The sequence below is a fragment of the Salvia miltiorrhiza genome, chromosome 8 (assembly GCF_028751815.1).
Source record: "Salvia miltiorrhiza cultivar Shanhuang (shh) chromosome 8, IMPLAD_Smil_shh, whole genome shotgun sequence".
NCBI classification, from domain to species: Eukaryota; Viridiplantae; Streptophyta; class Magnoliopsida; order Lamiales; family Lamiaceae; genus Salvia; species Salvia miltiorrhiza.
In genome coordinates, this window is record NC_080394.1 from 30451389 (window position 1) to 30461131 (window position 9743).

Below are 9743 nucleotides of genomic sequence, written 5' to 3' on the forward strand. Positions count from 1 at the left end.
GTATTTTATTAATGGATGCTGAACTCTAATTACCATAATAAATCCTTAAATCAGTAATTAAAAGTATATAATCCTTAATAAAAAGTCGGGTCATTACAAAAATTTACCGAGGGAATTTTCCCTCGGTAAATTTACCGAGTGATTTACCGAGGGAGTTAGGTCTCGGTAATGTTTCGTCGGGTCTAATGTCGGCTTGTGCCTTAATTTTACCGAGGGAAATTTCCCTCGGTAATCCCTCGGTAAATGTGCTATATTGCCGAAAAGTGTGATTCTCTCGGTAATTTACGGCTATATTTTTCAAATTTATCGAGTGTGGTTTCTCTCGGTAATCCCTCGGTAAAGTTTGATTTTTTATGTTTTTTCATTTTAATTTTTAATATACCTAGTTACGACAACATGTTTATCAATAAATCCAATTACAATATAATCTAAACATAATTTAAAATTCATTCGACATTGTTCAATATCCAACAATACGTTTATGTGTAAATATCATAATAACATAAAAAGTACTACTAAATAAACTACATTTTAAGTGAAATATCATAATAATGTATCAAAATGTACTAAATATACTACATGAAAGCTAAGAACCTCCCGAGCCACTACTCCTCGACTGCTGGGACCTCAAGAACTGCTGGAGCATCTCATTATAAAGTGACAAACCCTTCAGGCGTCCTCGAAATATCCTTCCATCATTGTTTGAAATTGCATCAGATGTCGTTTGCTCTAACTCTACATCTGAAGCCGATGCTGGCAAAGTCGATGATGCTGCACGGGATGATGCTGTACTGCTAGAACCTCCACGACGGCCACGATGGGATCTAGTACTCATATCTGTTCATAAATTATCATATACACATTATAAGGTGATATTTGAAAAAAAAAAAGGACAACAATTAATCAAAACTTATATAAAATTATACATAAATAGACCTGTCACTCATCATTGTCGTCATAATCACCATCATCATCATCATCATCATCATCAGAAAAGACTATGTCTTCATCAGTTTCTTCCCCAATCTCATCAATATCTATCATCCCACCTTCTGGATGAACTAGTGTGTTGTCATCATCTATTGGCCTGGTGTCTCACTAACCATCATAGTCATAACCATTTCTTCCTCTTGAAAAGGTGGATCTAAAATTGAATTAGTATTTTATCTATATCTCAATGTTAAAGATAATATTTATTTTTCAAACAAAAACACATACGCGGCTCCAAGCCATCACCACAGCAACAAATGGGATGGAACACAACCATCCCCCAACCTAATCTCCATTTACTACCTAGATACATGCTCATCTAACATTTTTAAATATGATCATGGCTGCCATTTGATTTTAGAATAAAAGAAAACTAACCTTCGTTGCTCACAATCTTTCAATCTCTTTTCTTGTTCTTGACTTCTTCCTATACTTCTCACGAGTCAAGCGCGGAGTGGTATACTACAAACATAAAAAAGATCATATAATGAGGTGTTCAAACATAAAAATGTTATGGTAAATAGCCAATATGATCAATCATAACTGTAGAACTTAATCACTTATACTGCAAAATAAAGACACCAGACATATATGCTTTGTTAGATCCACATGAAGAATATTGGCTTTCTGTTGAAAATCCTCATGTACTTGAGATATATATATAGCTTACGGATACGATCATTTTTTAATGTTTGTTTGGTTCAAGTAGATGAATGAAAATGGAATGGAATCAAATAATGGGAGGAATGTTAATGATAACTGTTACTCCCTCCGTCTACTAATTCGTGTACTAATTTTCTTTTTGGTCCGTCCACCAATTCGTGTCCTACCCATTTTTAGTAACTATTTATATTTTTTAATTGGTGGGTCTCAATAAACAATACACTTTTTCTCCACTCAACTAATAAACAATACGTTTTTTCTTAAAACCCGTGTTTCCTCCCCTAGGTCACGAGTTGGTGAAGGGAGGGAGTACTTTTATTGAGTGTTTGGTTCAACAATAAAAAAGAATGACTTGTAATGGATTCCCTTTCTTTTGTTTCTCCTCTATTTTGAGGAGTAACAAATTTGGCGATTGGGTTACTAAATAAGGGTAATGTTAATTCATTACAATAAGTAATGTATTCAATTAATTAAATCTCTTTCCAAACTTCAAAGAGCCAAACATGGGCTTAAGGGTACGTGCATCATTTTTTTTTACTTTTGTCTATGATGATTGTAGTTTAAATGGTTTAACATCGTAGACTATGATTTTTTCTACAGTTAATAAAGTAATAACTTAAAATTGCAGACTATGATACAAAGACTACGTTATATTGTAGTGTATAACCAAGAAATCATAGTCTTTCGTATACACAGACTACGGATTCATGACTATGTGCATGAGACATCGTAGTCCATGTTCGGTATAAATTAAACTTCATTTTTTCTTTGTATGGCTATGGTATCAGACTATACGAGGGTGTTTCTGTACACTACTTTTTTTCACTACAGTCGCCATGCACATAGTCTACGGTGGAAAACCTAGACTATGAGCGAAATTGTAGTAGTAATGGTAGATGCAACTCTTATAAATTTCCCTTTTATATATATATAATTAGTTGACAAAAGTAATTTTAGTCTCCACTAATTATCAGCGGGTGCATGCGCTAATTAAACAATGTTTCTGTTTTTGAGGGATTGAGAACTTGATACCAACTGACTAATCGCTTTCATATATGCATGGACCATGATGTTAATTTTCACACAAGTGGACGATCAACTCAGAAAGAAAAAAAAAGTAGAGTGTCGATCCAAATATGCCACAACAACAATGTAATATTTTTTAATTTATTTTTGAGAAAAACCAATATTTGTTGCTTGGAGCTATCAATTTTCAACTTTTCGTCCGTCGTCTTATCTGATGAAGATGCATTTATCAACCTCTGCAACGTAACTGATCCAAATTAACTTGTTGAATTAATATTCATGATGCCATGCATGTTTTGATAGATAAAGATGTAGGAATGGATATGGTAGAAGAAAAGGATGCATGTCGTAGTCGTATCTAGTAGTATTAGTTCGTCTCCATTGCTTTGTCTGTTTGTGATGTGGGATACTGTGTAGGCGTCACTGCGACGATAGATTAAGAGAATTTTGCAGAAAACTGCATAACTATATGGAGATGGATAGGTTCTTTGTATTTTGACTATAAATGGAAATTATCCTCTAAACTAAGTGGACTTATTCGGATGCATGTGCTTTGTTTCCATTGAGTTTAATCAATGCCTCTTAGGATTTTTTTGGGCTCTTCAACTGTTTTGCTTTCCATTAATTATTGCTCGGAACAGTAAATTTAGAACCTGCATTGCACGCCTCTACTACCCGCTATCATCGCACTAAATATCATTCCATACTTTAATTTAAACATGATTATTAAAAAGAAGTGGTTAAGAAATAAAAGTGATAGAAAGTGGCGAAGCCCATAACTTTTTATAAGAGAAATTAATAATTTCCTTTTTTAGAATGAATAAGTATTATTGATGGGAGAGATGAAAATGAAAGTGAACCAATATTGATGGGATGGATGGAGTAAAATATCTTAACACTTGGTTGGAATTTCGTATAATGGTAAGTCATCAATTGCTTAATTACTTATTTTTGCTTTTTAATATTTTATCAAACCATGTTTAGTCTGTTGAAAAGAGTAAGAAAACATTTGTGGAGATTAATGTTGTTAGCTTATGCAAGTCTTTTTTGGTTTTAATCGTACAATTGTTTTTTGGCACCAATAGAGAAAGACGTATTTTAATAAGAAACAATGTAGTTAAATGACCATAATGAAGATTGAAATCAATTTTTGGCATCTAATCTTAAAACATCAAAATATAGCCATTAATTAGGTGGTATATATGCCTAATTAATTTGCCTTTTTTACTCGGCCGCTGGAAGCTTATGGGTGAGTTGCGCGCTAGCGGGGAAAAGTCAGCGCCCGTTGCGCGTATGGCACTTATGGCACTAATAGTGTCATAAGTGTCATACGCATCATTTTATTACTTGATCTTGTTTTGCATTTTCGTTGGCACTTATGGCACTATTAGTGCCATAAGTGCCAAAAGCATTTTAAACACTTTTCCGTAGGGTTTAGATGTTCCATTTAGGGTTTAGATGATCCATTTATAATTTCTTGATTCTATTACTGTTGTTTCTGTTGCACGTATGACACTTAGAGCATCCGCATTGGGGTTACATGATAGCCTACTTTATGAGGGGGGGACCACATGGTGTAAAGATGCTACATTGGGGGTTACATGATAGTAGCTTATATGATAGCATTAGTTTTGATTTTTCCATTTTTCATTTAAGTTTAATTTCATAAATTTAAATTACACAATTTACTTCAAATTTAAATTGCATTAATTTTGAAATCCTAAACATTACATAAAATTTAATAAAATAAAAACAAATCCTACAAATAACTATTCCGGCCCTAGAGGTCCGAAACGTGCCCAAACATGCTCCATCAAATCATATTGGAGCGCGGCGTGCAACTGCCTATCTCGGAGAAGGGCATCTCTTTGGACATATTCCTCGAATGAAACTGGGGTTGCTCGACCACTCTCCGTCGAGTCACTGCTAGAGTGCTAGACGCCCCATGTCCCGCGTCGTCATCTCTCCAATTGGTTGCTCCTTCACCTTCGTGCTCCACAATCATGTTGTGGAGAATGATGCAACACATCATGATGTCTCGAAGGTGCTCCAAGTACCAATTCCGCGTGGGACTACGAATGATTCCCCACCGTGCTTGAAGGACTCCAAAGGCACGTTCGACATCCTTTCGTGCCGATTCTTGCATCTTCTTGAACATCGTCTCCTTCTGATTTGTCGCCATCGGTGGACTCTTGACGAAGCAACGCCACTCCGGATATATGCCGTCACACAAGTAATAGCCCATCTGGTAGTAGCGATGGTTCGCCTGAAAGAGCACAGGCGGGGCAGTTCTATCCAACACTTCGGCGAAGAGAGGCGATTGGTTGAGAACGTTGATGTCGTTGTTCGAACCAGCGACACCGAAAAAGGCATGCCAAATCCACAGATCGTGGGATGCAACGGCCTCTAAGATCAAGGTTGGCTCCCCTTGATCACCGCGTGTATATGCGTCGTGCCACGCCTTAGGGCAATTCATCCACCCCCAATACATACAATCAAGACTCCCGAGCATCCCGGGAAATCCGTGTCGCGCCTCGTGCATCTGGGTAAGGCGTGTGATGTCCTTCGGCGTTGGACGGCGCAGATAATGGGCTCCAAAAGCCCAGATGACCGCCTTGGAGAACTTCTTGAGGCATACACGCCCGGTGGAGTCGACGACTTTGAGATACTCGTCAAAAGTATCCGCATTGACGCCGGTGGCTAACTGGCGGATAGCCGACGTGCATTTCTGCAACGGGGAAAGAGAGTCCCGACCTATTGCATCAGTGGTCATCTGGAAGTAAGTATCTTCACCTTGAACAGCCTCCACGATGGGCAAGAACAGCTCCTTCTGCATTCGAAAATGCCGTCGGTAAAAAGTAGGGCCGTACGTCGGATTGTCGTTGAAGTAGTCTTGCATAAGACGTAGATGGGCTTCCTCTCTATCACGGTGGACGTAAGACCGGGGACGTTTCGCATGTCCCGGCTCCGGCGCCGGCTGGGCGTAGATGTGAACAAGCAGTTGTTTCTGCAACTCTATCTCCTCCATGATCGCATGAGCTACACCGTCGGATGAATCAAACGAAGAACCGTGGTCGAATTCCGCCATTGTCGGAAGAAAAAAGAAGAAGAGGCTTGAAGTGTTGATTGAAAGGGGAGAATTGTGGAGTGAATGAGGAGAATTGTGGAGTGAAAGTGAGGAAGAAGAAGGAGGAAGATAGAATATAAATAGAAGAAAAAATTAAAAAAAAAAAAATCGAACGGTCAAATTTGTCACGGAGACCGAGGCAGTCAAAGCAATTTTCAAATTCAAAAATCGATTTTTTTTATTTTTTTCTAAAGGCGCGTGTAAAACACGCGCCTATTTTCAACCGTTTAAAGGGCTACACGATAGAACGTGTAGCCCTCGTGTAAGTTCGGCCCGCATCGCTTACACGATAGCAGACTTACACGAGTAAGCTGCTATCGTGTAGGCGTTGCCAATGCTCTTATGGAACAGTGCCAAAAGGACCATTTTACTTGGTTTTATTTTGGATTTTCGTTGGCATTTATGGCACTATTAGTGCCATAAGTGCCAACGAAAATCTAAAATAAAACCAAAGTAAAATCTTGGCACTTATGACACTAATAGTGCCATAAGTGCCTAACCCGACCCGGCACGCGAACCGCGTGCCTGATCCTACCCGGTCCGCTTCATTAAGGGTAAAAATGTCCAAAACAATCAAAATGGCCAAATTGTATGTTTTTTCAATGTGTGGCTATAAATTGTGTTTTATTCTTCATTTTGGCTACTTCAAAATTTTGCTCATTTAATAAATAGGAGTAATTTTTTATAAGTATAAATTTATATTTTATTTTATTTGTAGTAATATTTATTATTTTAATATATTTTTAAATCAATTATTGGATAATGTTTGAATATAATATTATAAATATCATAAAATTGAACAAAAAAAATCATCTAAATTTAATTTTGAAAACTAATTTTAATTAATGAGCATCACCTAATTTTTTCTTCATAGAAAAAAAAACACGACCAAAAAAAGAAAAAAAAATTGATATGAAATTCATATTTATTTTCTAGGGTTCATCTTTAAATAATTAATTTTAATTCTAAGGATTCTAGAAAAAAATAAGTTACTAATCAAACTAAATAAATCTTTTGTATCGTAATTCTAAGTATTAAATTTACAGAAAAAAAAAATTAGTAACTTGTATATGGATGAAGAGTTCTACTGAATACTACTACTTAAATAATTTTAAAATATAAAAACATAAACCATAATATATTTTAGAGACTTATTATATGTTTAATATATAAATTAAAAAATTGATCTTAAATTAAGTATATATGATAAAATAATAAGCAAATCAAATTCTGTAAAACAATTTATAATAGACTAGTGAGAGTGTGTGCATTGCACACAATCTATGAACTTCATATTAATAAATTGTTAGAGTTGAATAATTGTAATATATTTCACAATATATAGTAATTAACAAAAAAAAATTAAAAAAAATACTCTTTTCATGGTTAATATAAAATTGATGAGAGGTGAATGTCAATTGCACACAATCTATGAACTTCATATTAATAAATTGTTAGAGTTGAATAATTGTAATATATTTCACAATATATAGTAATTAACAATTTTTTTTTTAAATACTCTTTTCATGGTTAATATAAAATTGATGAGAGGTGAAAACAGGAAAGAAAATGAAACAAGAGAGGATGCTAAATTCGACTTCAAGAATAAACTAAGAAAGAGAACTCAATTCTCAAACTCTATATTATCAATTGATCCAATATTCAAGCCCGATGTTTCTATACATGAGATAGGCTATATATAGGTTCTAATACAAAGAAAACTTTGTTGGGAACTTAATGAAATATTATAATCCTAGTTTTGATGATACCAAAATCAATAAGTTTCACTTGTAATAGACTAGAACAGTTCGAACTCAAGTGTTAGAGTTCTTTTCCTAGTATAGTTGTTGTTATGAAGACTGAAGACTGAAGCCGAAGGACTGAAGACTGAAGACTGATGTTGCCGACTGATGTGATGATTAAGGCAAAGTCAAATACTGATATTTGACTAATCAGTCCAAGAGTCAGTTACGACTGATTATTTAATGCGAGCCACGTGGATTCGGCGGACTGATACTAAAGTCAAGTATCAGTTAAACATTCTTCCTCGGACTGAAGCTCCAAAGCTTAAAGGAAGCCACGCACTCCAGAAGTACAGCCGCATTAAATGCAGAGATTTCGAGAATCGTCCTTTCTCTGCAGAGCCTTCCTTATTGGTGATTACTTTTTCAGAGACGTCGTATCTCCTGCTCTCAAAGTAGCCGTTCTCACCAAACAAAGGAACCTCGAAGATTGAAGCTTCAGTAAAGTTCGAATCTATCTCCAACGGATGAATTCTTGAATACCATTTCAGCCAACGGATCTATTCAAGACCTCTCCTATAAATAGAGTTCGAGGATCACTTCATTCTTCACTGATTCAACTACATAAGCTGAAACGCTGCCGAATTCATCACTCAGCAATTCAAAGCCATTCTAAAGTTTGAATCGAAGAAGAGAATCACAAAGCCAAAAATCAGCCACTGCTGATTACATACATTCTCTTAGAACTTAGGCAAATATTGTATATCCAAAGCCTAGGTATAACTGATTACAGAGAACCTGTTCTTTGTAATCTAGTTGGCAAATTTTCAAACCTCTTTTCAACCGACCGAATTGAGTGTTTGAGTTGTAAGGAGTTCAGATAGTGTTCTGACTCCAAGAGATCTTAGTCTTTGCGGAAAGGCATAGTTTTGTCACAGTGAAGCTAAGAGTGAGAAATCCAACCCAGTGTGTTGGTACTGAAGATTGGATCTTCGGTTGTTTAGGTTCGCTGTGCACCCGTAAGCACAAGCCCAGTGAAGTTGTCAGTCTGATCAACTGACCGTGGATGTCGGAAGTGTTTTTCGAACCACTTAAAAATCCCTTTGTTGTTTATCGCTTTCAGTATTTATATTTCCTATCTGTGTACAAACGTTTTATCAACTTAAACTGATTACTAGCAAAGTGAAGCATAAACCTTGACAACTTGTTTAATCACAAAGGTTATTTCGAAAGAAAAGTTTTTCGCTGCCAGTAATATTAGTCGAACTGATAAATCTTCGGATAGTCAGTGAGATTCATATTACTCATCTGTTTTACAAACTCGACTGAAGCCTAACATGTATCATGTTAAAGTCTTTGACTTAACTGATAACTCCTTACTGAAGAGTATTCAATATCAGTCGCCAACCTAAGTCTTGGAAAACCCTTTTAACTAAAAAAGGTTGTGTCAGTTTATTTTCGTTTGAAAAATAGCCTATATGTGTATTCCCCTTCCCTCATACACCTATTCGAGACCCCAAGGGACCTAACAAACTTAATGCAACAAATTTTAGACACCAAATTTCAGCGGTGGTGGCTTTATGGCTGGGGATAGGGGGAGGGGTATCCAAGCGGTTGTGGCGGCAGATCTAGGTGGATCATCGGCGGATCTGGTCGTTGGATGTCGACCCACGTTACTTTTTCCATCTTCCAACGATGGCATCTTCCAACCGGTGCCGAGCCCATCTCCCTCGACCTTCAACCGCCGCCAAACCCAAACACGAGGTATGGCTTTTTGATCTCTGCAATTTTCTTCACCGCAGGTTTTTTATTTTTGGCTTCAATTATCTTCGTCGGTCTACCACGGCGTCACCTTCTTCGTCAACAGCCCCTCCACCGCGTGCCAGCAGCAGCTGACGATGAGGAAATCGACCGCTACGATAAGCTGTCGTCGGCTGGGGATAGAGGAAGGGGTATTCAGGTTGTGGCTTTATGGCTGGGAATCCACCGGGAATTGAGTGGAGGAGAGAGAGAGAGAAGCGGAGGAAGTGGCGGCGGCAGAGGGTGGCGATGAGGAGGTCTGGGTGCGTTGGTTGGGGGGGTGGGGGGATGAGCAGGATGAGGGTGACGTGTGAATTTTACGGTTTTAAATTTTTAATTATTCTTAATTAAATATAATTTATTTTAAATTTTGAATAAAACGACGTCGTTTCATC

General features: G+C 36.9%; 1 long non-coding RNA gene across 1 annotated transcript; it reads right to left on the reverse strand.

Annotated features, from left to right (window-relative positions):
* Positions 1-424: 424 nt before the first annotated feature.
* Positions 425-1631, reverse strand: LOC130997686 (uncharacterized). The gene is made up of 2 exons (XR_009093148.1): positions 1369-1631; positions 425-837 (listed from the first exon to the last, which is right to left on the reverse strand). It is a non-coding gene; the product is annotated as an uncharacterized LOC130997686 (long non-coding RNA).
* Positions 1632-9743: the final 8112 nt, after the last annotated feature.